The sequence below is a fragment of the Microcebus murinus genome, chromosome 4 (genome assembly GCF_040939455.1).
Source record: "Microcebus murinus isolate Inina chromosome 4, M.murinus_Inina_mat1.0, whole genome shotgun sequence".
NCBI lineage: Eukaryota > Metazoa > Chordata > Mammalia > Primates > Cheirogaleidae > Microcebus > Microcebus murinus.
In genome coordinates, this window is record NC_134107.1 from 103,452,924 (window position 1) to 103,480,184 (window position 27,261).

A 27,261-nucleotide genomic window follows, 5' to 3' on the forward strand; every position below is an offset into this window, starting at 1 on the left:
GGACCCAGCATCTGTTAAATAATTCTCTCAGTTCATCAGCCCGTTAGCCACAGGATTTCTCAACCTTTTTTAGATTAATTTTTTTTTCTTGAAAGCTTTCAGAAATAAAGAACAGGTCCAGATTCGAGGGACAGAGATAAAATGGATTGAGAATGATAGTTTCAATGCCCAAGAAGTCCAACCAAGACAGGTATTCATTCGTTTAACAAACACCAAACTCCTACTCAGTGCAAGACAGTTTTAGCTGATCAGACGATTTCTGTTTGTGAACTTGAACTTAGAGCTGATACATTCAGATGTATAATCACCCCTCTGCAATGTCATGACAAGTAGCTTTCATGTAACTGGAGATTCCTCTTCTAGAACAATTGCTCAAAACAGAAAATGTGGACCGGGCACAGTGGCTCACACCTGTAATCCTAGCACTCTGGGAGGCTGAGGCAGGTGGATCGTTTGAGCTCAGGAGTTCGAGACCAGCCTGAGCAAGAGCAAGACCCTGTCTCTACCAAAAATAGAAAAAATTAGCTGGGCATGGTGGTGCATGCCTGTAGTCCCAGCTACTCGAGAGGCTGAGGCAGAAGGATTACTTGAGCCGAGGAGTTTGAGGTTGCTGTGAGCTAGGCCGACATCACAGCACTTTAGCTGGGGCAACAAGGTGAGACTCTGTCTCAAAAAATAAAACACAAAAACCAAAAAAACCCCACAGAAAATGTGAGGTTCTTTGTTTTTGTTTTGTTTTTCTGAGACAGAGTCTCATGCTGTTGTCCAGTCTAGAGTGCAGGAGCATCATTATAGCTCACTGCAACCTCAAACTTCTGGGCTTAAACAATTCTCCTGTTTCAGCCTCCCTAGTAGCTGTGACTATAGGCACAGCCACCATGCCCTACTAATTTCTATTTTTTATAAAGATGAGGATTTTGCTATGTTCTTCAGGCTGGTCTAGAACTCCTGGCCTCAAATAATCATCTTGCTTGGCTTCCCAGAGTGCTAGGATTATAGGCGTGAGCTACCACGCCCCGCCACCAAATGGTTCTTTTTAAGGAGCATTTGCCACTTAACATTTTTGTTGAAAACTTATTCACTTTTGAAGTATAGTTTTATTTTCTTTTATTGACATGGGTGAATATTTAGTTTTTAGAAATTCAGTTTAGAAATTTAGTTTTTAGAAAGTTTTAGTTTTTAGAAATTCATTTTAGTACATGAAGTGACTTGGGGGCTTATTTTCTCTCTAAACATAGAACTGGACGCTGTGGTAAACAGGAGCAGCTGGCAGATTGGTGGGCAGGTACTGAGGATCCTAGGTTGAGGGGGTCCATGACAGATGCCTAAGAGGTTAGAGCTGGAAGGGACCCTAGAGATCATTTAGTTCAGCCCCTTCATTTGAAAGCTGAGCCAGGGAGGTGGAATGGCTTTCAGATCTGAATGGGAATTCAGGTCACTGGTGCTATTCCATGTGTTGTGAGCTTGTTGTGGATGCCCTCCTAGCTCTACGGCAGGCCCTTTCCCTTTTTCTAATTGCCTTCTGTTCTCACGTTTGTGTATCAGGCTCAGTTATTATTTTACAATTCAGTTCAATAAGAGGAATTTGCTCTGAGTACTTGACTCAGTGCCAAGTATTATCTTAGGGCCAGTATACAAAACAAGATACGAACCCTACCAAGGAGACTGTAGCAGACGGTATTAGTGTACCCAGTTATTTGCTGCCTCTCACTGTAACAGGTTTATATCTGGACCATCACAGATAAGTTTAAGTCACATGATCAGGTCTGACAACAGACTTGGTCATGTGACTTGTTTTGGCCAATGACATTTGAGGAGAAGTGATATTTCAATGATATTTTGTGGTCCCACTGCATTTTCCCTTTTTAATCTCCCAGGAAGAGTAGCAGATCCAGGATAGGGCTGGGCCTCTAGCTGGGTCCCACAATGAAAAGAAGATAGCGAGTAGAGCCAGAGCCACAGCCGATGTGCAACATGATGAGCTATAAACCTTTGCATGGTGAGCCACTGAGATTTTGTGGTTGTTTATACTGCAGCATAACTAGCATAAGTTGATGGCTACAGAGAGGATCACAAATTAGTTGGAAAGACAGTTTATTTACAACTGAAACACAGGGTGATGGTTGCTTTGCTGGATGTATACACTGAAGATTCAGAAATAGGCCAGATGAGGAAACAAGTAGCTCTGGGAAGGGCATCAGGAAAACCTTTCTAGAAGAGGTGATAGATTGGAAGCATTTAAAGGTTGAAGAGAACTTCCCCGTATTAGGTGATTGGGAGGCTTATTTATTGAGGCATTTCAATCAGAACAGCACGCACAGCCATGAAATATTGTGGTATGTTTGAGAATTGCCTGTACCGTCCTCAATTGTGGGCCAGGGTCAGGTTTCTTAACTTTGAATCCTATTGGCCACCAGCCACTGTGTCAGGTCCCCAAGATAAAGATCCATTATTTATTTTGATCAGAGCTTGGCCCCCAAATCATCTGATCTCATACCCTGAAAAGCTGAGTGGGGCTATGTGTGAGCCATATGGACCCTTTTTAAGAAGTTTAATTTTTATTTATCAAAGAATACATATGCATAGTTTAAAACTCAACTGCTGCCTTGCCTCCCTCTCCTGCACTCCGTTCCATTCCCAATGCAGTCATCATCACCTCTCACAGCTCATTTCTTTTATGTGTATATCGTTATGTTTCTAAATAATACACTTATATTGTTACTTCTTGATTTACCAATTTTAGAAATTATATACTGATTTACTGCCGTGGTAGATGACAACTTAGCTCTCCCATAGCGTTTGCTCCCAACTTTATTCCTGTACTTCCCCTCCTCCTAGCTCTCCAACATCAACTTATTTTTTTTTTTTTGTTCAATTAATACTTGGTGTTTATATACTAATGACAATGCAAATAGTATTTACTACTGAGTCAAGTAGTACACTGTGATAAGACGTGTTCTTTTTTATACAAGCCTTTGTTTTTCCTGGAGTTGATAATTGCTTCCTTTTTTATTGACTTAGTTTCCAAGTGTTCTTATAATTACTTTTTTCCAAATGGTGCAACATCTCTGCTACCTACCTGCCAATACTATTTTCCATACATTCCCGTTCATCTGTTCTATTTTTCTCCCCCATAGTAATCCCTCCTTCTGTTTTTCTGCTTCAATCTAAATTTGCTACTTTATAGGAATACTGTGTAACTGTCATCCAGAGGTTTCAATTTATTGTCATTTTGAGTATTTCCTTTATTGCCTTTCTGTGTTAGGTCTCTTAGTTCCAGAATTCCATGTATTCTATATTAGACTATCATCTAACTTTACCAAATCCCATCCTCCAATAACTTCCTAAGAAAGGGAGCATAGGAGGTAAAATTCTTGAGTTTTGAGGTATTTGAAAATATCTCAAGACTATTATGATACGTGATTAATAATTTATTTGGGTATAGAATTTTATTTTTGTATTTGTATTATTTTTTTAGAGACAGGGTCTTGCTCTGTTGCCCATGTCAGAGTGGAATTTTAGATTAAAAAACATTTTTTTTCAGATCGTAAAAGGCATTTCTCTGTTATCTCTTATCATTTGATGTTGCTTTTTAAAGAAGTTTAATGTTATTATTCTTGTTTATTTTTTCTGTGTTTTTCCTCTTTATAAGATTCTAAGAACTTTTTTTACCCTTATGTTCCAAAATGCCATGATAATGATGGTGGTTGGCATTGGTATGTATTTTTTCCATTCTTTGTGCTTTACTAATCAGGAAAGACTAATATCCTTTATTTCTCTCTCTATTATCCTTTTTTTCCCTTTTTGCTTCACTCTTTGGGAAATTTCCTCCATTTTATCTTCTAAACCTTATATTGAGTCTTCAAAAAATGTTTAGTGATATTTTTAATTTCAATAAGACTTTTAAAATTAAAATTTTCTGTTTGCATTGTAATCTCTTCTTGTTCTATATAATATTTCTTATCTTTTTAATGAGAAGTGTTTTTGAAGTGTTATTGCTCTTTTTGAATGTTTCTTTTGCTCCTTGCAAAACCTCTCTTGCCCCAGACCTCCCTTTTTCCTGTTTATCTCAGTCTCCCTCTTTCGTGTTTGAGGCTTTCTTTAAATACATGGTGCTCTTGTGTTGATGCACATTTAAGAAGGGGCAGTAAAAGTTGAATTTGAAGCTGGATGTGTAATTGGGCAGAGTTTGTTGACTGTTGGGCTTCATGTAGGGTGATCAGGTGGCAAACCAAACTTTTTATCAAGGGACCTTTGGATGTCAGTAACTGGAGTTCTCTCTGGAGCTGTTCAGTCCTTCCACTCCACGCGCTAAGGCTGGGGACACTGGGGAGTTGTTAGCAAGGCCAGCAAAAGGACTGATGGCCCCATGGTTCAGCATGCAGACTTGTCCTTAATTTCTTTTACTCTCTATCATATTTGATTTTCCCAAGTCCAATATTGTTCATTTTCAGTTTCTCCAAAGAGAAAACTTTTGTTTCCTGGGGCACAGGGGGGACTGGCTGACTGGCTGTGTGGGACTTTCCACCCCAGCCGCCGGCTAGCCAGGCACCTGACCCTGGTGCCACAGCGTATGGTGTCGAAAGGAGGCTCAGCTTCACAGGCTTCTACAGAGCGGATCAGCCCCAGCACAGGCCCTGGTGGCTGGGACTTCTCTCTCTTGAGCCAGTCACCACTCTTCCCTCTTTATTTTTTCAGATAAACAATTTTTGGAACTCTCTAATCCACTGTTTGTTTTCTCTCCCATTCTTGTTGCCCTTGGTTAATACCCTTGCAGTTTCCAGAAATTGGGCTGGAGATTCACAGGCTTCTCTGGGCTGATAGCCACAAAGCCAGAGAAGAGGTGGTGGTGATCAGTGTCATTCTGGGTCTCACAGCACTTTCGGCACTCCTGTTCCTCCTGTAGGCTCATCTTTTTCAAGTTGTCCCTTAAACGTTGGTATTCCTCAGGCGCCTGCCCCTTAAGGGCTCTTGTCCCTTTAGCATAAGCTGACGACTAGGGGCAGGCCCAGGGGCTGCTCCTCCCCTCCCTTCTCTGAGCACGTCCTGGTGTTGGCTCCTGAACTGGACAGAAGGAGGCCGAGAAGGCAAAGCTGGATGTGCCAACTGCTCAAGGACCGTGGGCCTCACCTCCTTTGGCCCCAGAGCAGTGCCTGTCTAGCTGTGGTTTTCCTGACCCCAAACAGGAAGGGGCTTCCAGTTTGGCCCAGGGATGTGAGCCTCATAGGAGGGCAGAGGTGTATAGAGAGTATCCTCTTTTCCTGGTCCAATTCTCTTCACTGATTCCAAAATTAGTCAGATACTGTTCTAGGTGTTGGAATTATATCGTGAGCAAAGCAGACTGGATCCTACCTCCATGGAAGTTATAATCTAGTTCCCAAGAAAGAAAACAATAGCAACAAAGCAAAATACTCCACTCGATCATACAGAGGCCCCCTGGGGTCACTGCCATCCATGTGGTTCTTATCTATTTCCCAAACTCCTGTTTCTTCGAACTGGAATGGGAGGAGTGTGTGTGGTGGGGGTCATGGGTGAAGCAGGGAGCTTTTGAGTAGGTGGCCAAACGCATGACACTATTTCATACCTCCACACCATTTTGCACATGCCATTTCCACCTAGATGGACTTTTCATTCCTTGCCATTTTGGCAAACTCCATTTGTTCTTTGAAACTGTTCCAAAATCCTCTCCTATGCAAAGTCTTCCCCAACCCCATCCCTGCCCAGCATTAATCCCACACTCCCCTATACTCACCCCTGCCTACTTTATGTAGTCAGCAGCTCCCTGAGTCAGGCACTACTTCAGGAGCTGAAGACAGATATGAGTGAGACCCTGAGCAGCGTGTGGTGGACAGGTGTGAGCTTTGGAGCCACACCAATGTGAGTTGAGCCCCAGTTCCCCCATATTCTAGCTTTGGCCTTGGGCAATTGAATTAACCTCTCCGAGACTCAATGTTCTCATCTGTAAAATGAGGATAATCAAATCTACCACGAACAACCATGGTAGAAATGAAATGACTATAAAGTGCCCAGGGGCAGTGCATCATTGGCACCCAAATGTCATTCCCTTTCCTTTCTTTCCTTAAGCCGCTCCCAGTCTAATAAGGGGAGAAGAGTAAGCAAACCAATAAATGCAGGGATTTGTGATAGGTGCTAAAGGTGATAAAAGGAACATGTGACGAGGGCTAATGAATTATGAGCCATGGTTTGTGAATCTGCCCATCTGGCAGCTCTCCCTCTAGGCCGTGAGTGCCCCTAGAGCAGGGCCAGGTGATTCCATCCTCTCCAGCTCTGGCCCCAGCACCTGCCACAGTGTCTGGCACATAGTAGCTGCTCACTGAATGTCTGCGTAAATGAACTGGGAATGATTCCTGCTTCAGCTGGTCACAGTTTGATGGCTAGAGCTGCCAGTTGTCATTCTTCCCTCCCCCTACTCTTCCTACCTCAAAGAAGGGAAAATTACGATTTATCAGTCATCCAAGTGAGAATCTTTCCCCCTCACTAGAGGTTAATTTTTCCAAACATTCTCACAGTTTGGGATGTGAACATTGTCCCCCGCCCTGAAATTGTGGGACTGAGGCACCAAAGATGAGGGCCACTGGACCCATCCACTGTCCTCCTATGAGACCAGCCTCCCCCAGCCTCCCTCTCTGAGTGCCCAGAGATGCAGCCCTCGGCCAGCTTATCCATCCTATTCAATGAGCCTGTCTCCCAAGAACCAAACATTTTCTCTCTCTGGCCCTGACTTGAAATGAAACAACTTAGCCCATAGACAGTTTTATGGTCCCTCGCCTTCCATTCCTCTTGTCGAGTCGCGCTGGTGAGAGCCCAGCCCAGACTCTGATTTATACAGCTCTCCCAGGCCCCTGTTGGATTCAGAGTCTGGAACAATAAGACAGGGCTATCCATCACCTCTCGGCTCAGATCTCCCTGGACTCATTGGGAAGGAAGGAGGGGTGGGTGGCAGAGAAGACAGCCTCAGGGGTCCTGCCCAGAAAGCATTTGATACGTTGATGGAATGCGCAGGGCGGGGGTGGGGTGGAGGCAGCAGAGGCTTTTTGTCTCACCCCAAGCCTACTTGTGACAGTAGGGAAGAAGTGGGCCTGGGACAGGGGTGAGAGGACACCTGTCAGGCATGGGGGGGCAGGGAGGGGATTGAATCAGAGCTCGAAGGCTGATCCTGGCTGAGGATGCCACCCCTCCCACCTGCCCGCCCCAGAGTGCAGAAGCACTGGCCCAACCACGCGGGGTCACCACCAGCCTACCCATCCTCGTGCGCCACGGTACCCCAGCGTCCAGCATGGTTCCTGGCACACACCAGGCACACAACAAAGATGTGTGTTTGCTCACTGACTAAACCTCCTTTCTGCCGGACTCCCTTACTTACCTCAGGGTCAAGACCATATGGAGAAGTCCTTACACGCTTAGTCACCCTGCATCTGTGACAGCGTGACTGTGTGTCCCTGTGACCATGTATCAGTGTGACAATGTATCTGTGTGACCATGTTAATGTGTGACCATGTGATTGTGTGAGCACGTTAGAGTTTCTGTGTGACTGTGTGTGATCATGTGAATGTGTGACTGTGTGATTTTTTTGTTGGTGTTTATGTGTGACCATGTGACTGTGTCTATTTGACCATGTGACTGTGTTACCATGTGTAAGTGTTTTCATGTGACTTTGTAACTGTTCGTCTATGTGATTTTGTGACTGTGTGACTGTATGTTAGTGCTTCCATGTGACAATGTGTCTGTGTGACTATGTGTGACTGTGTATCAGTGTGACTGTGTCTGTGTGACTGTGTCTGTGTGACTATGTGTCAGTGTGACTGTGTCAGCATAACTGTGTGTCAGTGTGGCTGTGTGTCAGTGTGTCTGTGTGACTATGTGTCAGTGTGACTATGTGCCAGTGTGGCTGTGTCAGTGTGTCTGTGTGTCAGTGTAGCTGTGTCAGTGTGGTTGTGTGTCAGTGTGGCTGTGTGTCAGTGTAGCTGTGCCAGTGTGGTTGTGTGTCAGTGTGGCTGTGTCAGTGTGGCTGTGTGTCAGTGTGACTGTGTGTCAGTGTGGCTGTGTGTCAGTGTGTCTGTGTGTCAGTGTGGCTGTGTGTCAGTGTGACCATGTGACTGTGTGTCAGTGTGGCTGTGTCAGTGTGGTTGTGTGTCAGTGTGGTTGTGTCAGTGTGGTTGTGTGTCAGTGCAACTGTGTGTCAGTGTGACTATGTGTCAGTGTGACTGTGTCTGTGTGACTGTGTGTCAGTGTGGCTGTGTGTCAGTGTGGCTGTGTCAGTGTGTCTGTGTGTCAGTGTGGTTGTGTGTCAGTGCGACTGTGTCAGTGTGACTGTGTGTCAGTGTGACTATGTGTCAGTGTGACTGTGTCTGTGTGACTGTGTGTCAGTGTGGCTGTGTGTCAGTGTGGTTGTGCCAGTGTGGTTGTGTGTCAGTGTGACTGTGTCAGTGTGACTGTGTGTCAGTGTGACTATGTGTCAGTGTGACTGTGTCTGTGTGACTGTGTGTCAGTGTGGCTGTGTCAGTGTGACTGTGTGTCAGTGTGACTGTGTGTCAGTGTGACTATGTGTCAGTGTGGCTGTGTCAGTGTGACTGTGTGTCAGTGTGGCTGTGTCAGTGTGACTGTGTGTCAGTGTGACTATGTGTCAGTGTGACTGTGTCTGTGTGTCAGTGTGACTGTGTGTCAGTGTGACTATGTGTCAGTGTGACTGTGTCAGTGTGACTATGTGTCAGTGTGGCTGTCTGTCTATGTGACTGTGACCACATGTCAGTGTGACCATGTGCCTATGTGTCCTACATGTCCACATGTAATGAGTGCATGCATGCCACGTGTGTGTTCACATCTCCACAGGAGTCTAAGCACTAAGTACGAACTTCCTGAGAATCAGGGTTCTTAAAATGTCAAGTGGGTGACCCAAGGGAAACCATGACATTGGCTTCCGTGAAGTATTTAAGAAAGAGGAGCTCCTTCACCAGGAGGAGAGGGAATGGGGCCCTCTGGATGGCCTTCCCTGCTTTCTGACCCCTTCTCACCCCAGGCAGAAATGGGGCTGTGATATAGTTGTTGTCACTGTAAACAACTTGAATTGCTGTTTCCTCCAGGAATCCCCAACCTTTGGACACAGAGAGCCCATCCTAGGAGACAAATTGTGGTGGGATGGCACAGAGAAGGAGCAGAGTGGCTCCCTGTACCGCTGCCTGTAGAGGGAAGACTGCAGCGCATCGTGTGCCACTCTGGCAGAGCGCAAAGCCCCTGGGGACAGCATCTTGGTTTTCAGGAAATTAGAGGCTTTGTTCAAAGCCAGGAAAAGAAAATTGATGCTCAAATCCGGGAGCTGAAGGAAAGAGAATTCCAGGGCTGTGGTGCAGTTGTGGCTTTGCTGTGTCTTTTCGTTTTAGTGCTGCTGAAGCAATGACATGTAATGACCTGAGCGCGCTACCTCTCTGCTGCCAGCTGCCTCCAGCGCCTGGCGAGCTGGCCGACCTGAGGAGAAGCCAAGGGTGGCTAATGAGTCATCAAGAGTCTTTATCAAATTAGGATTATAATCCACCTCAACATGCAGAGGAAAATGGTTCAAATTATCCACTTTCTTAATTGCAACTCAAAGATTTGGCAGGAAATTATCATGAGAGATAACGTCTGGAAATGGACGGATTGTGCTGATGCGTGTCTAAGCTTCCCTAACTTTAATAGCTGGAGAATTCATCCACACATACACATATGTATGCTTACACCAACACTTGTACACCCAACACCGCTGCTACACATACTCGTTCAGGACACTACCCAGGCAGGCAGGCAGACATACCTGTGCACACAAATGCACACACAGAGTTATGTCTGCACAGTAGGTCGACATTAGCTTTTATTAGTCAATTCAAATAGGCTGAGATTGTTACCAGATGCTGAGAGATTGGGAAGGAGAAGGTAAGATATAAAAGGAACACTTAGTTCTTGCTTTTGTGAAGTTCAAAAGCTGCTTGGTGAACTAATGCATACATATTTGAAATTAAAGATCATGTACAAAGCAAGGTACAAGTACATACTACTGTAGCAGAAATATGAACATGTAAACTCAGACGAGTACAGGACATGGGTGTTCTGAATTAAGTAGAGTTTCTGGAGTGGGTAAGTTTTGATTTGGGTGTGGACATTCCCACTGTGCATTATGATAGCAGCCAATAGGGTTGAAGGCAGAAAAAGACATACTGAATCTGTCAAGAGGACCACGCAGCCAAGCGGTGACACAATATGTTTGCAAAATCTCAAGAGATGGGTGAGGCTGGAAGACAAACCCTGGTTTGGGTTGAGAATCCAAGCTGACTCTCACTTTTCTGTTAAATCAGGAGGGATTTAAAGTTCAACCTTTCCTTACCCTTCCTACTGGACCTCAGTTTCCCTGCTGTGGGATCTCTTGGCCTCTGATAACCTGTAAGATCTCTGTGAGTTCAGGGATTGTGATTTAACCATCTTTATAGCCCAAAAACCTAACACATGCCTGGGCAGCCTAGATGCTGAATGGGAACCAGTGAGCTGGTAAGTTTCTTAGAGGCTATCAGTGTATGCATGCTGAATGAATGACTCAGCGAATGAATGAATGGATGAGGGAGCAAGAGAGTGAATGTTTATGCTTTATGAAGAAGCACATCACGGTAATAGTTTGGAGTGTGGGCTCTGGGGGCAGTCTGCCTGAGTTCATGCCTGGTGACAAGTTCTTCCACTTACCTAAGCCTCACTGGGGTGCCATGGAGATCTGATGAACAATGCATGTTAGGCACTTAGCATTGAATCTGGCACAGAGCAAATGCAAATAATCAATACGAATTAGCTATCATTGCTTTGTTTTGCTCTTCCTTGCTAAGCAAACCATCATCCCCATGCTAGTAAGCTGTGAGTATCTTGCGCCTCCACTTGGTCACCTTTCTTCACCATCGCCCAATGCAATAAGAAAGGACCAGCTTCTGCAGGGGATGTGGCCTCCACACATTCTGAGGGTTGTTGGGTGCTTCTCCGGGCCCTGCAGTCTGGCTGCTGTGGGCCCTGGCTGCCAGAATGCAGTTGGGAGCCCAGCCGTGCAAAGTCCTCAGCTCAGGAGGGCTTTGAGGTTGGATGAAGCATCAAAGGCAACAAATGCTGATAGATTTCATCCCTGGGGACAGGGAGAGATGGTCCGTTAGATGAGCATTGAGCAGAGGGATGCTGGGCAGTTCCAGGAGAGGTGGTGATGATGAGGGTAGTAAGAATGGGGATAGGGCTAAGGAAGAGGATGGTGCTAGCATGGGTGACAGTGGTGACAGTGAGAAGAGTGTTGAAAAGGAGATGGGAGACAAGGGGTTCAGGGACGGTCCTCCAGTACAGGTAGGAGAGGAGGGCTTTGTTTGGAGAAAGTAGAGGTTTCAAAACTCTATGTAACGCTGGGCAGCGGTGGGGAGGGACTTCTTAGCCACCTCTGTAGTCTGAGGGAGGCGCTGAGTACCCTAACGATCTCCCCTCACTCCTCAGCCCATCCTGCGTGGTGTCAGCAGAAGCAGAAGAGACGGAAGAACTGGTGAGCCAGAGGGATACATGAGAAATAATGAAGATTTCAGCATCCAAACATAGCCTATACCAGAACAAAAACGAAGCCTGGAAAGGAGGCTTCAATAAAAATAGAATGCAAGTCACATAGTAATTTTAAATTTTCTAGTGGCTACATTGAAAAAGTAAAAGAAGCAGGTGAAGATATTTTTAATGACCTATTTTTATTTAACTCCATGTATCTAAAATATTACTACTTTAATGCCTAATACATATAAATAATTCTTAATGAAATATTTCACATTCTTTTTTTAAATACCAAGTCTTCTACACCTATTATGTGTATTACACACACAGCAAATCTCAGTTTGGATTAGCTGCATTTTAAGTGCTCAGGACCTACTACACGTGGCCAGCGGCTACTGTACTGGACAGCACAGGTTTATATCTTCCTTTCTCAAATTTTTGTGACCAAACTCTTGGGATGGCATTTCCTAGAAATGGCTCTTTTTGGAAATCATCATAGCATTCTCTCTTCTCTTCCTAAATATAGCCTAAATATTCTCTCTCCCAATCTCTCTCTTTCTCAGTTCTTTCAAGCTGGCTGTGATACTTCCCACCCCTTCTAGAACCTAGAAAGAACTTTGAAATTACTCGGAACTTTTCTTTTTCCTTTACTGCCTCCCCTGGAGCCTTCATCTGGAGCTAAGGCAAGGCTGCTCCCACCCGAGAGCCTGTGTGTGTGTGTGTGTACGTGTGTGTGTGTGTGTGTGTGTGTGGAGCTGGGGGTGGAGGTGGAGAGGAGGGGGAAGTCAGGCATGGGGAAGAGACAGCACTTGAAGAAACTTTCCCAAAGCGCATCAGTACCATAAGAAAGATGGGTTTTTTGAAAGGCTTTGGGGATCATATTGCTCTACGTTAGAGAAGCTGGTTATAGACATGACCCAATTAATTGCCTATCATGTACCCAGGGGATAGGCTTCAGAGGGTGGGAGTGAGATGGGGGAGCTGAGAGGCTTTCCAAGGCCAAAAACAAAAAAAAAAAGAACCAGAGATGGGCAAAGGGCCTAAACATCCTGGTTTTCCAGCTCAGAGCAGAAACCTGGAGCCCCACCTTTTCAAGGATTTGCAGTATCTGAGTTTTCACACGGTGCAGGTCTCCTTCCTCTGTCCCACTCCTTTCTCCATGGGATGAGCCCTTACCATCATTTCATCAGGAATGGAATCTTCCTCACTTGGCCCTGGTGCCCCCAACCCCCACCACCCACCTGGGTCCAGGGTCAGGAAGGAGGCCTTAGGTAGAGAGAAGCATCCCCCTGCCTCCTCCTTGCTGCTGCTATCTGTGCTGAGCCCTCAGGGCCTGTCATAGCAGGCTCAGTAAACAATATCTCCCTTCCTCAGGCCAATTAAATAAGCACTATAATAAAGGCAAAGGCAAAGTGCTGCAGCAGCCCTGGGTAAAGGGCTATTAAATCTAATGGCTGCCATTTATTGAAGAGCCTCCCATGTGCCAGGGACTGTGCTAAGCATTTTACATTCATGATTTCATTTAATCCCCATGGTCTCATGAGTTGGGTTCTATAATCATCCTCATTTCACAAACGCAGAGACTGAGACTTAGCGCTCTCAGTAGCTTCCCAGGTAGCTGGCTATTTTGTGACAGGGTGGGGCTCTGAGCCAGGCCTGGGTGACTCCAAAGCTAGTGCTCTCTGCTGGGGGATCCAAGGGTGCTTTAAAAAGAGGTGATGTTTCAGTTAAGTCTTAAAAGCAGATCGAATTTCAGAAGGTGGGAAATGAGGAATGAAACACAAGGCTGAATGAATGGTTCGGGCAAGTGCAGAAAGGGTTGAGAGTGCAAAGTGTGTTCTGGGACCCATGAGTAGTGGCAAGACTGGAACAGAAATTCCCAAACATCTCAATTGCAGTGGGTTTAAAATGCAGATCTCTAGGCCCTTCTCCAGATCGACTTTCTCTAGCGGTGGAACCTGGAACCCTGAATTGTAAAGAAGTTCCCCAGAGTGTTCTGATGTAGGAAGTCCATGGGCCAGCTCTGGAATCACTGAAAGGTGGATTTGGGGTGCAGGCAGGAATGCAGGAGATTAGCCTGAGAGGGAGATCAAGCCAGACAAGGAGGACAAAACTTATAGGCCATGCTAAGAAACGTGGCATTCAAGGCCCTCCTTTTTATTATGGGCCTAATATCCTTTTAGGCTAAATCTGATAAGCAATAGAAAGCTAGTTTTCAGAGGAAAGCAAGGGGTGATCCAACCTTTGTTTTAGGAAGAACACTCTGGTGGAGGTGTATAGGAGGGATTGCAGCTGTTGGAAGTATTGAGCCCAGTTAGGAAATCATCAAAATATTCCAAGGTGACTGGTGACAGATCTCCCAACTAGGACTAAGACAGTGATGAAGAAATAAGTTTCCTTCAGTTCAATCCAATAAGCATTTCTTTAATATGCTTTCTGGATTCTGCACTGTATCAGGTTTTAGGGATCCTAAGATGAAACAAAATACTGTCTTAAAAAACTCACAATCTATCAAGATTCATTAAAAATAATTAAGTTTAGAATGAAGGGAACTGGTAGTTGGGCAGTATTATGGACTGAACTGTACCTGTTCCCTAAATTCATATGCTAAAGTTCTAACCCCCACTGTGAATGTATTTTGGAGATAGGACCTTGAAGGAGGTTAAATGAGGTCATAAGGCTGGGCCCTAATCCAATGAGATGAGACTGGGTCTCATTGGATTAGAAGAGGAAGAGACACCAGAGCTGTTTCTCTCTTTGTGTGTGCACAGAGGAGAGGCTATGTGAGGACACAGTGAGAAGTGGCCATCTACAAGCCTCACCGGAAACAACCCTGCCAGCACCTTGATCTTGGACTTCAGCCTCCATAACTATAATAAAATAAATGTCTGTTGTTAGGCTACCCAGGCAGTGGTATTTGGTATGGCAGCTCGACCAGATTAATACAGAGAGATCTTAAATTGTTATTCCTAGAATGACATAGGCAGGATTCAGCTGGACCACTGACCATACTAATTTGGAGCTTAGACATCATGGGCTGGTGTAGGCTGCTTATACTAAAGACGAAGTGTGGATAGAGAGAGGAAAGAGCCCAGAACCAAATTTATGAACTCTAACATTGAGAAATGATGATTAGGATTTGTGAGAACTCTTATTTGGTTATAATGTCAATGTGTTGATGACTTATATGACATGTACTTCCCTCTCCATCCTCTTCATCCTCAGAGGGATGATGGGGAAGAAATTGTAGAGTATCTGGAGTGAATTCTACAGACTAAATTTCTACTCTGTCCCTTCTCTACTCATTGACAGAGCCAAAATCTAGATGTCGAACTCATGGAATTTGACATATTGACAACTTGTTTGTTCATTACTTATTTTCTAACTTGTATCTTCTGTTGGACTCTAGTGTTGTTAGCTAATGTTTTACATATTGGTGCTTTGTCTTCCTCAATTAGAATGAAAGCTCCTCGAGGACAGGAGCTATAACCTGGGCTTCTTTGCTCCTGCTCTTCAGCCTCAGCACCAGCCCACAGCCCCGCTCCCAGTGGCTGCAGGGCACATATTTGTTTTGAATGATTATAAAATGGATGGTTATATTTTATTTATTTATTTATTTATTTTTGGAGACAGAGTCTCACTTTGTTGCCCAGGCTAGAGTGAGTGCTGTGATGTCAGCCTAGCTCACAGCAACCTCAAACTCCTAGATTCAGCAATCCTCCTGCCTCAGCCTCCCAAGTAGCTGGGACTACAGGCATGTGCCACCATGCCTGGCTAATTTTTTTCTCTATATATTAGTTGGCCAATTAATTTATTTCTATTTATAGTAGAGACGGGGTCTCACTCTTGCTCAGGCTGGTTTCGAACTCCTGACCTCAAGCAATCCGCCCACCTCGGCCTCCCAGAGTGCTAGGATTACAGGCGTGAGCCATCGTGTCCGGCCGGATGGTTACATTTTAGATAATCATTTTTAAAGTTCTTGGAAATTATAAAAATGGTCAAAACAAGATATATTGACTTAAAATTATAATGTGTGCTTTGAAGCACCAAAAAGATATTAATGGAAGTCACAGTATTTCAAAAGAGTCTAAACATTAATAACTCATGGCAATGGATCTTTCATATCAAGAAAGAGGAGGGCATTGAACTAGATTTCAGAAAACGAGGGGTGTGACAAGTGTGAATCAGTGATGCAAAGCTGTTGCCTGTGGTACTATTTACGGCTCACTGACACCTTTCTGATGGGGTGAAATATTTACTTTCAGCCTGGTTCTCCCCTCTGACTCTGCAGGCTATAGCCATGGGAAAGAGAGAAATCCCTCCCTCCAGGGGTCCTGGGCAGGGACAAATGGATCTGCCCCCCCCCTTATCTGAAGAGGGCTTCCCTGGGAGAGTTTATGGCAGCCTGCCCTCCAGCCTCTGGGTTAGAGAATCTGGCCGCTTTTGTACTACATAAAAAGGGCAAGTGCATTCATTATTATTATATTATTATACAATGTATAATATATAATAGTGATTATGCTGTCAGCAGCCAGAGTCTCTGACCACAGATCAGAGGCTGGGGTGACATAAATCTACCTAGTGAAGTTTTTGGAGGATCTATGTGAAGGTGAGAGGATTCAGCTGTCTATAATGGGGGCTATCAGCGATGTAAGTTTCTTCCATAAACAACTTCGGAGGGTGGATGTGGAGGTACAGGGAGAATCTGGACAAACGGTATGTATCTAAAATGTGATGTAAGAAAGGTCTCCATTGCATCCTGGGAGCCTCAGAATGCTAACAGCTCTCATCCTTGTCCGTGACTGAGGCAGGTGAGAGGTGACCCAGAAGCCTGGAAAGAGCTAAGGGGCAGCCTTCAACTTCTTGGGTCAGATTCTTTACTGAAAACCTGGCCGGCTGGGTTTCACTTTCTGCTTTCCCTGCTTGCATCAGTGTCTTTGGGCTTTATCCAGGCCCCCTGCCTGGCCTGGGGTCAGAGGATCAATGGCTGCCTGAGTGTGGCTGAAATGGCTCCTCTATGGGAAGCAAGAAGCAAGCTTCCAGGGACACAAGAGGTTCTCTTGTCCCCTTAGGTAGAGGGCCACGGGCTAAGTTTTGGAAGCAGGCAAGCCTGGCCACACCTGGCCCTTAGTAGGACTGTGATCTTTGTTGAGCAACTGGAGGCACATACATGACTACACATGCTTTCTTGGTTTTCCACTGCAGGAGGCAATAGGTGACGAGTCAATTTCTTCCCTGAAGTAGATGAAGCCACCCCAGCAGACCCAGGCTGAAACAGCCCAACTGGTCTCTCCCTCTGTATTACTGCACCCCAACCCCCACAACTCTGGGTACTTGCTGAGTTTACCAAGAGCTTTTTAGAATGAAAACAGCAGTGGCTTAGAACAGCCTTGCCTGACATTTGCAAAAAGGTGATTTACTGACAAAGCCTCTGCACTCGCTTCTCTCTCCCTCTGCCCCACCCCAACACACAGTTTCCCCTCCTTGAACCAAGCGCCCCAGGAAGCCCACAGCAGAAAAAGCTCTTGAGACTAGGAATAACTAACCAGAGTGTCATCTGAGCACCTTTTCTGGGGCCGGGGTAATGAGAATTATTCAAATGCAATCATAAAAATGAGGCCAGCCAGGCAGGAAAGCGGGGAGGGAGAGTGGTGGCGGAGGAGAGGATTTCTTGCCAGTTTTAAGTTTCATAATTTCTGGTGAGTTCTCTTGGGGTCCACAGAAAATTTCACCTCATCTCCGTCCCCTCAGCACCGGATGTCTGGGAACTGTGCCTCAGTTGTTCGCTAAGGAGGACTTGGCATGGGGGCAGGGTACTCCTGAGTTCCCGGGGGTCCGCCGCGTCCCCCGCGCGAGGCGACTCACGTTTGGAGGCTTCCTCCCGGGCGCGGGCGCCGTTCCGCCTCCGCGCCTCCCCGCCGGCGGAGCGGCGGGCTCTGACGTCTGCGGAAAGCCTCCAGTAGAGGGAGACACTCCAGCGGCTCCTCAGACTCGGAAGCGGCCGGGCCGGAGTGGGTGGGGGTGATGGGGGGTGGGGAGAAAGGGGGAGTGGGGAGAGGGGAGGTGTGTGAAGGGGGGGTCCGGGGGGCGGGTCCCTGTGCCGCTGACGTCCCGAGCAGTGCTGGGAAGTATAGGCTGTGTTGTCACGCCGGTGTCAGTCTGATGAAGATTGGCATCAGGTAAGCTGTCATTCATTTCCATGTCAGAGACGCTTTTGCAGGCGGCGGCGGCGGCGCGGCGGCGGCTGCTGCTGCGGGCGGCTGCCTCAGAGCGCGTGTGTTTTATTCCAGTCCCCAAGCCAGAGTATTATTCATTGCGACAGGGCAAGGAGGAGAGAGGGAGAGAGGGAGGCAGCAGGGAGGAGAGAGAGGGAGGCAGCAGGGAGGAGGGAGGCAGGGAGCAGAGAGGGACGGCGGGAGCGTGCAGAGAAGCTGGGGAAGCGCCGGGAGAGCGCGGAGCGAAGCAGCGCGAGGGGCGGCGAGGCCGGGCAAAGAGGCGGCGAGACCGCGCGGTCCGCCCGCGCCCCGGCCCGGCCAGCGCGCAGCCCGGCCGCCGCCGCCGCCTCGCCCGCTCGGGCCCGTGGCCGGGCGCGCATTGTCCGCGGGAGCGAGGAGCGGGCTGCGGACCCGGACCGCCGCGGGCCCAGCTCCCCGTAGCGGGCGGGCGGGGAGCTGTGCGCCGGGAGCGCCCCGGGACCCGAGAATAGGGACCAGCGCGCCGGCCAGAGCCCGGGTGCTGGCGGCTCCGGGCTGCGCGCTCCGCGGGGCGAGGCTGGGAACCGTGGGCCGGCCCCAGGTTCTCTTTCTCCCGGCTTCGGGCGTCCTTTGGGCCGGCGCTTATTCGGCGCCACCAGCTTGGAGCTGCCTTCGAGTGGCAGGAAGCGGGAGCAGCCCCGGACCGGGGCAGGGTGACTGGAGTCAAGCAGCCGCGGCCGCGTCCGGTCAGGCCGGGGGAGGCAGGGCGAGTGGGGGTTTGCAGGCGGATCAGTGAGCTTTGGGAACACGAGGCGGGTCAGGGAAGCCGGGATCGAGGGGCCACCCCCAGAGACCCTAGCCCGGGGAGGGGCGAGAATTTGTAGGGTCACTGGCTTTCCGCGGATTGTTGGGGGTCTTTGGTGAGGTTGGGGGAGGCGTAGGGGCCCGTGGCGAGGGTTGGGAATCCAGAGCCCTCCTGGCTCCGGAACTAGTGGATGAGTTCGTAAAAGGGGGGACGGAAAGCGCTCAAAAGCAGAGAGCAGAGGGGGATGGGGCAGGGTCCCGAATCTGCCGCGCAAAGTTTGCGTTTCTTTTCGGGTCAGGAGACGGGGCTTTCCTGGCTCCCGAAATCGAGGAATGAGCGAAATGAGCCACCCTTTCCGGGGGCTCTTCACCGGAGAGCCTGGCGTTCCGGAGCGGTGGGGAGACCCAGGATGAGAATTCGTGGCCTGGGGGGTTGTGGATCGGCCCTGAGTTAGGGCTGGGCTTTAGGAGTAGGCTAGAGTTTGGGTTACAGGATCCAGGCTGTTTTCAGATCAGGATTGAAAGGCCGATGAGTAGTTTACTCGCCGGCCAGAGCAGAGGGCTGGAGGTAGGAGTTGGGGGCCGGAGAAATGGGTGGCGTTTTTAGGATTCAGCCACCGGATCGCAGCTCTTTACTGGGGGGTCGAGGCTATTGGAATTTGGGGAAGGTCGCGCGCGCGCGTCCTGAAGCTCGGCAAGTGAAAGAGCGTTTAGGTAGGCGACGAAAGTAGTTGGTTCGGGCCATGGCAAACAAGCCCCGAATTTCTGCTGCTTTTCCCCCAAAGCGCTTCTGGAAGAAGAGAGGACTTGGGGCATACAAGACCCGCTCATGGAAGAGAGATTCTGAAAAGCAGACAAATCGAGTGGATGTTCTGAGCAAAGCGACAGGGCAGCCCCGGGGGTCTTGGAATGGGTCTGAGGACCCGACCCTGGTGGCTCGGCGGGCTCCGGGAGCTACTTGGGGTCTGAAGGCGCAGCGCGGCAGGGCGAGTGCGGATGGCCCGCAGGGGCCGCGGCCTGCGATGGGGTGGCGTGAGGGGGAGCGCTAGCAGAGAGGTGCCACATTGGGCCGAAGGAGTCTGGGCTGCGGCCGGCAGAGGATAGGACGTACTCGAATTCGGGCGTCCTGATAGAAGCTGCCTCTTCGTCACTCACAGGTGCTGCCTGCGCTTTCTCCCGCCCGTCCGGGAAGCCCACAAGCCTGGCCACCGTTGCAGTGTTCCTCCTGGGGGAGGAGGAAGCTCGGGGTCCCTTACCATCACCCTACTTGTCCCTGGCCGTCTCCAGGGTATTAGCTTTTCGGATTTCAAATGCTCGCTAAGTGGTGGAATCCAAAAGCTTCGCATTTTAGGCAAATTTAGACGATGCTCCCCTCTCCAAATCTGAGAAAATAATGGTGTTCAAACATAACACGATGTGTTATCCAAAGCCCCAGCTCCTTGCCCTCCTGCTTACTCTGCCATTCTGGCCTCCCCGAGGCCCCAGGACCTTGGTGGAAGTGGAGGGGGGGCGGTATCCCGTTTCTGGACTCACGATCTCCCGCTCCAGCTGCATCCCCCGTGACTCAGGCCTAGTTGGCGGTGTGTGGGGTGGGGAGAGGTCCCGACTGGGGAGGGAGGTTATCCTTTGGCCAACTAGAGAAAGAGTTTGTTGAAGGGTGGAGGGGAGGAAGGCTTGAAATGTCCTCCCCGCAATTTTGAGTCCGCCTTCCCAGCGTCTCTCCCTCTCGCACTCCTGGCAGGGAGAGCAGAACAACCCTTACGGGGCACAGAAGAAGCGCGACCCACGAGTGGCCGCAGGCGCCCCGGGCGCGGCGACTGCCGGCGGCGGAGCTCCAAGGCTGTTGTTTTGCAGGCTTGGAATTCGTGCGCTCTCTCTCCCGCCGAGAGCCTGAAGGGGGGAGGGAGCCGTGACCCCGCGGAGACTCCCCGGTCACCGCCTCCCCTTTGTGAGCAGGAAAGGCATGAAAGCCAGGAGAATGAGAAGCTGCTCAGAATAAGGGGCAGAGGGTTACTGGAGGGAGATGGGCCCGACCACCGCTCTCAGTAAAATGCCTCGTGCAAATTGCACTGAAGTATACCCAACTTGAGACTGGCTGTTTTATGATCCTTTCTGGGAGTTTACTGCTCTCTGCTTTTAAGTCTATAGATTGCTTTAAGTTAATGAAAGTGCTGCTTTCAAAAGGGGCTTTTATTGTGCGGCAGTGGCAAATCCAGTACCTCCCCTTTACTCTCCCAAAATGGGCCTGTTTTATAAAAGGGAGCTTGCTGGAGTTCCCACATGGAAAGAGCTTGGGGGAGGACGCCTTGTGACAAAGAGAATTAATAAAAGTCAATGTCCAAGTAATTAGGAAAGACAAGTTTGCTTCTTTTCCAGTTTCATCTGTACGTTCCTATGTTGTTGCCTTTTGGGCTTTCACTGAATCTGGCTGTAAATGCTGCTTAATGCTTCTGGAGCAGCCACCTCCCAGCATTGCTTTAGGTAGGCCTGACCCTGTTCAATTAAACCCAAACTGGATTTCAGGATTTCAGCCCAGCTGCCAATTCAAGCTGCAACTAAAATATTTACTTGGGCACTGGGGGAGGGGCTTTGCCTTGCATTTAGTAAGACAAATGTGTTTAAATGGCTAGGAACCTTGAGAAGGAACAAGGCTGGCTATTTTTCAGTGCTTTTTAGTTTTTCAATGTATTTGGCAGAAAAGGTGAGATGACAAGGTTTTTGACTAGGTCCTAACACAGAAACTGCAGTGGGGCTGGGCTGTGGCTTTGACCGCATGTCATAACCATTTAAACTGTGGTTAGTTGTTCAAAGCTTAAAGCTTCTCCAAGCTGGGTTTCATTAACTCTACACCAGTTGCCTGGAAGTTCGGTAGCAATAAATTGTATAAACACATTTGAAGTAAGTTAGTGATGAAATAAGGAGAATTACTGTCTTGTGAGTGGAGAATCCTGAATTCATGGAGTTCCAGCTTAACTGGAAACATACCCCCTCTCCCTTGGCCTTGAAGTTTATGGGTGCACCAGAGTGTGTGTTAAATTTCTTTCTGCCATGTCCATCTTCAACCTGGGGCTGTAAGTCATTAGAGACCAAGGCATGCCTAGAAAGCAAAAAGGTTGAGTTTTAAAGGGGTGTCTATTAGCCTGGTTTAGGAACCAAACGAAACCGATCAACCTGACTTCCTTGCCCTTCATGAATACAACGGTGCAACATAACAGCAGCAGAGCAGGGACAAATTAGATTTTTAAATGTTTGAGGCTTAATAATACTGTGTTGTTAGCAATTGAATTTGTTCTTATTAAAGAAACAACCAATAAAATTTATAGGCTTCCAACATGTTGCAAGATTTCCTTGCTATTTATTTAGCTCCCCCACCCCACTTTTCTGAAATTCTATACCCAATTTCAGACTTTTGTTCACGATTTATTTAATCTGGAGCACATTTTCTAAATTAGTTCGAGGAGGGTGAGAAAGGCTGTTGTAAGTTTTCCTTTTTCCTCTGCTGTGTGGCACAGGACGGCGATGCTGTAAGATATATATAAATGTGTGATGCAATTGCTGGAGGTGACGGCATGTGAAGCAAAGTGTCTGGATCAAACAAAATGCAGATCTGAGTATGGAGAGAGTGAAAACGATGCTGCAGAGGAAAACCGAGGAAGTTAGATGGAAAATGAAATCATCATGAGCCACTGTTAGCCTTGAGTCTAGCCAACACACCATGCTTTGTATAAAACACTTCACATGAGATCCGTGACTTATTGAAGATTGAATTATATTGAGAAGCAGAATTTAGAGGGAGGAGCTGCACTGGCTGGGCTCTATCCAGGCAACATGGCCAGGATTGTTGCAATGGGGATCTGCTAATTTAATTAAATCTAATACCTGATGGGAAAGGGAGGAAGGAGGGAGGGAAGTGGTCCGGAGATAATCCAGGTTGGCAGGTCAGCATGCTGAGCTAGTGTTTAGGCTGAAATTTGGGGGCCTGGCTGCTTCCTACCCTGTTACTGTGTGGCTACATGACTCAGGCGGGTCATCTAGCTTCTAGATCTTGGTTTCTTCATCTGTAAAGTGGAATATATTGCACACAGCCCTCCTTAGGCTGTGAAGAGTAAAGAGCAGGCATGAACCAAGTGTACTCAAAGGAAAGAAAGTGGGAGATAGAATCACATTCTTCTGTGTGTTTTCTTTCCATCCCTGGCTCCAGAGCCTTCTCCCACAACTCTCAGCAGCAAGTACTGCCTTACCTCACATTGTACAATTTGAAAACCCTGCTATGATTCCAAAAACCACCTGTACTTTACCAAGAGGGGCAATTATGGCTGAGTTGGGGGATGTAGCCTGCTTCTTCCCAATGATGCTACTTAGAATGGCTTTCATGCAGCGGGTGAACACAGAATCTGACTTATCAGAAAGGTAACCCCTTCTCTTTATGCCATTGGGAAGGCAAGGCCCGAGCCCTGCCTGGTGTGTGACATCTCGCTGGGATCGGGGGATGGGTGCGGGTCTGCAGCTAGCCACAGCCTGAACCTCACTTAGCAGTTTCCATGCTGGCAGATCAAAGCAGATTCTGGGCCAGAAACCCCAAGAAGTTACACCCGGCACTTATACAAAAGTGTATATGTGCTTGTAGACGCCTTCTGTTCCGGTGCCTGATTTTTAAAAGCTAGCTCTGATCCTGGAGACGTGGCTCCAGTGGAATGCTTGTCTTTAATTCTCTCTAGTCCATGGGGATGCCCTGGGGTAATTTCCCCCTCACATATCCTTCTCAGCCAGTCTTGGACAACCTTCTTAGTCTCCGTTTTGATTGGGGGTGAGAGCAGGGAAGGGCAGGGAGACACAGGCTGGGGGTAGAAGGAGCAACAGTTGGAGGGCACAGTCCTTCTACCAGAACTCGGGCTTTTCCTCTGTTCCAGAACCCCCAGGAGAGAGGCAGAAGCAAGCCCTGGGACAGCCCAGTTCATCTCATGCCGGCAAGCGGAGGTTGGGCAGAGCTTGCTGCAAACGTGTTGTCTTCTGGGGGATCTGCTGTTTGGCTTGGATGCCTTGCCGCAGGCCCTGCCTGCCTGGGTTTCTAATTACAAGAAGGACGTTTCTGCTAAGACCTATCTCACTAAAAACACATCCCCGTGTGTAATAAGAAACCCTAAACCAGGCAGGATATTTTAAAACTGAAGCAATGAAGATTAGATTAAGTCTCCACCAAACAGCTTCGTTCTCGTATTATTTTTGGCTGGAATGTGGAGAAAAGCAGCTGGCCCTGGGGCCCGGAGCAGACTCTGGAGGGTTCGGATGGGGCCAGAGTGGGTGGCGTAACTGTTAGTTCTCTGCTTAGTAGGAACGGGGCCAATTTCAGTCCAGCTCAGTCAAGGCAGTGGGGTGCCCAGTGGGGGATGAGGGAGGCTGGGGTGGGGGAGGGGCCGGATCCAGATGGGCCAGAAAGTGGCTGCAGAATCTGCAGGTCACAGAGCGCTGAAGCTTTTAAATCCTCCACCTCATTAGTACCTAGTCTTTTGTGTTCAATTTATGCCTCCACCCCCACCCCCATCCCATGCCTACTAAACCCGGCCATCCTCCACATGGCCTTTGGAGGAACCTTAATATGTTGGGTACTTTTCTGGGTGGAGAGAGAGAACAAATAGTCGTTTGAGATTCCTGGAAATAAACCTGGTAATTTGGCATCATGAGCCCTTGTCTCGTCCTTCTGGGATATTCATTCATTCCTTTGTTCCTTCATTCAGCAAATATTTATAGAGTGTCTTCTATGTGTCTGGCACAGTCCTAGGCATTGACGATATGGCAGCAAAAACAAACAAAGCAAACACATGTGACCGGGAAGTCTGTCCTCAAGGAGTTTGCTTGTGGTGGGCTAGTGTGGAGCGTGGGCTTTATTTAGCACCAGACAAAACCGCATTTAGAGCCAACCCTGCTATTTACTTGTCATATGAATTTAGAGAAGTTGCCTAACACCTTTGATCCATTTTCCCCATCTGTACATTGGGAAACAAAAGCACATAGCTCAGAGCACTGTTGAGAGAGTATCTGCAAAGTGCCCAGCACAGTGTCTGGCACAGAAGAGAAATTCAATCAGGGTTTACCCCCGCCCCCCACGTTCTTCTGGTGCTGGTGATACAGTTGGGGGATTATCTAACTTCCTCTTTCATTTTCTTTTTTGCTTCCCTGGGACATCATGGCTTGGACCTTTTCACAGGTCACTGGGAACATCAACAAGTGCTGAACAAACAGCTGGTCCACACTGCGGCCTGGTGCTGCCTGCTGCGTGCAGCCTCCGGCTGTGGCTGTGGTAGAAAATAGGGCCATAGACCCTGAGGACTGTTTGTGAGCGGAACGTTTGGGGGTGGTGGAGGAGGGGACGCATACAGCACACAAACATAGGAGAGGTGATGCACGGAGGACACACAGAGGGAGCAGGAGAAAAGGCACAAACCAAGTGCCAAGCAAGGGAGGTAACAGTGGCATGGGGTGAGGAGTCACCGGGACAGAGCAGGTGAGTGCTCAGCACAGAGCTGGTGGAGGAGCAGTGGAGTAGGGCTGGGGGAGGGGTGAAACACAAGCCTCCCCAAGTCACAGTGCTCTTGCTCTCCTGGGGACAGTGGGGGAGCAGCCTGCATTAGAAGGAAGGGCTAAGCCCCTCTTTCTGTCCCAGGTAGCCAGGAGTGGGCTGTCATTGCCTTAGGAATACCTTGTAGGGCCTCGCTATTGGGGACAGGCTTCCCTCACACACTGAGGGACTTCTGAGGGGACCTTCCCATTTTGACTTCTCAATGGGTAGAGCTTAGGCTAACGAGTTAGTTCCTGAAGCAAACAAAGTCCTTTCATTCCTGGCTGTGACACAGCTGTCTTACCTAGGATCTTGCTTTTCCTAAGCAGAGTACACAGAGACTATAGGCCCACACCTGGCCCTCTCCCCTCTCAGGGACCAGGAATTCCATGTCAGTGCGGTTGGGACAGTGGGGAGAACAGGGATCAGGACTAGGAGTCAGAGGATGGTGGATTCACTCTCCACTCAGCCACGGACTGGCTGTGTGACCTTCAACAAGTGACTTACCTTCTCTGGGTGTTAATGTCCTTGCTTATCCAATGTGGAGTTTGAACTTGTTCTCAGAGGTCCCTTTCAGCCTGAAGTTCCATGATTTTTTGTTTCCTCCCAGTTGAATTGCTTCATGGCTAGGCCATCATTGAAACCATGACCACCCCAACAACTCCAAGCAAAGAGTGATAGCAACACACAACAGCCACAAAGGCAGACAGCAACGGCTTGGTCTGTGGGTTGCCCCTGTATTGTAGGGTCTTAAGGACATTGGGGGTGGAGCAGGGGAGTTGGCTTTGACTCTCCTGATGGCCTTCCTGGGGCAGGTGGATGTGTCCTGGCAATAGGGTTTGGCTCCACGAGGCAACATTTTAGGGGGAAGACTCACCAGCTTTTTCATAAAAAGCGATGTGTACTTGTTTTGTTGAGATGGCATGGAATTGGTGGAAGGAACACAGGCTTTGGAGTCAGATTCTGGGTCTGCCCCTAGTTCCACTACTACTAAGTATGTGTCCTTGGGTATATCACTTGACCTCTCTGAGCCTCACTTTTCTTATCTACGAAGTGAGCATAATAATAATACCATGCACACATAGGACTGTTGTGAAAACTCTAGAAGAAATACCTAAAAGTTTGTTGGCACATGATAAGCTCATGGTGAATGTTAGTTTTCTTCCCGGATAAAGCTCATTCTCACATGCTTTTGTTTGATCCTCTTAACTTTGTGAAGTAAGCAAAATGGACATTATTATATCATTTTATGATAAGACAAGCTAAGGCTCAGAGAGTGGCTGAAATGGCAGGTCCAGGAAGTAAATGCAGATATGTCCACCAGTTCAGGGACTGGGACACATTATTTAGGGTAGCCAAGGTCTATCTTTTTGCAATGATGGTTCTTCCTTTAGCCTCTTGGAGACAAAGCAATCCCGTTCTGAGCTCTGAGAGCTGCTTTGCCTGAGCTCTACCTATTCTCCTGAGGGTCTTTTTTGAAGGAACCAGCTGAACCCATCTCCCCTGTTACCCATACCTTTGCCAAATGCTGGGGAGAGTTACTGGCTGTTATGGAAACCAAAAACCTAGAAGATCTGTTTTTCACTCACAGGTGGGGCTGGGCTGGCCAGCTCTAAGAGGTAGAGGCTGATTCAGGGGCAGGGAGTAGTGAAGGCTGGGTGGGGGTGGCAGAGCTATAGTACAGCCTTGACCTGCCAGCCCAGGCAGGGAGCTGGACCCCTGGGGAGAAGAGAATGCCCTCGGGGGCTCATGCCCATGGTCATCAGCTCACGTCTTGACAGACATCCATCTGTCTTGTCTAATTCCTATTAGGTAAGGGGAGGGTAGTCTCCCTGGATTCCAGGGTAGCACAATGGGTCAGTGGCAGAGTAGGGAGTGAGCCCAGCCCAGAGCTTCCTCTCGTTGTCCTCAGTGCAGCAGTACGTTGTTACTAACACTCCTGTGCTCAGAGTCCTGTGCTAGGCCTGACTATGATATGATCCCTCCTCCTGAGGCAGGTGAGTTCTAGCTCCAGGTCCAGGGGCAGGGAGACAGAAGCCCAGAGAATTGGGGTCTGTGCCTAGGGCCCCGAGGTGACAGGTGCTTATTCTCACTCCCGTGCCTTCATTAAGGATCCATCCATCAGTCGACAGGCGTGGCCTGAGCCCACTACTGAATTAATGT

At 48.3% G+C, this 27,261-nt stretch overlaps 1 protein-coding gene and 2 long non-coding RNA genes across 5 annotated transcripts in view; 2 read left to right on the forward strand and 1 right to left on the reverse strand.

Annotated features, from left to right (window-relative positions):
- LOC105864570 (uncharacterized) overlaps positions 1-11,605 on the forward strand; it is a 44,678-nt gene extending 33,073 nt beyond the window's left edge. The window contains exon 4 of the long non-coding RNA XR_001151095.3: positions 11,503-11,605. This is a non-coding gene — a long non-coding RNA (uncharacterized LOC105864570). The remainder of the gene's footprint in view (positions 1-11,502) is intronic.
- LOC105864571 (uncharacterized) overlaps positions 1-17,534 on the reverse strand; it is a 31,468-nt gene extending 13,934 nt beyond the window's left edge. Inside the window, exon 1 of the long non-coding RNA XR_001151096.3 lies at positions 17,410-17,534. This is a non-coding gene — a long non-coding RNA (uncharacterized LOC105864571). The remainder of the gene's footprint in view (positions 1-17,409) is intronic.
- A 99-nt stretch (positions 17,535-17,633) lies between these two features.
- Positions 17,634-27,261, forward strand: part of PKNOX2 (PBX/knotted 1 homeobox 2) — a 254,005-nt gene continuing 244,377 nt past the window's right edge. For all 3 annotated transcript variants that reach the window (XM_076002622.1, XM_076002626.1, XM_076002623.1), the window contains exon 1: positions 17,634-17,723. The gene's annotated coding sequence lies outside the window, so the exon portion shown is untranslated. The remainder of the gene's footprint in view (positions 17,724-27,261) is intronic.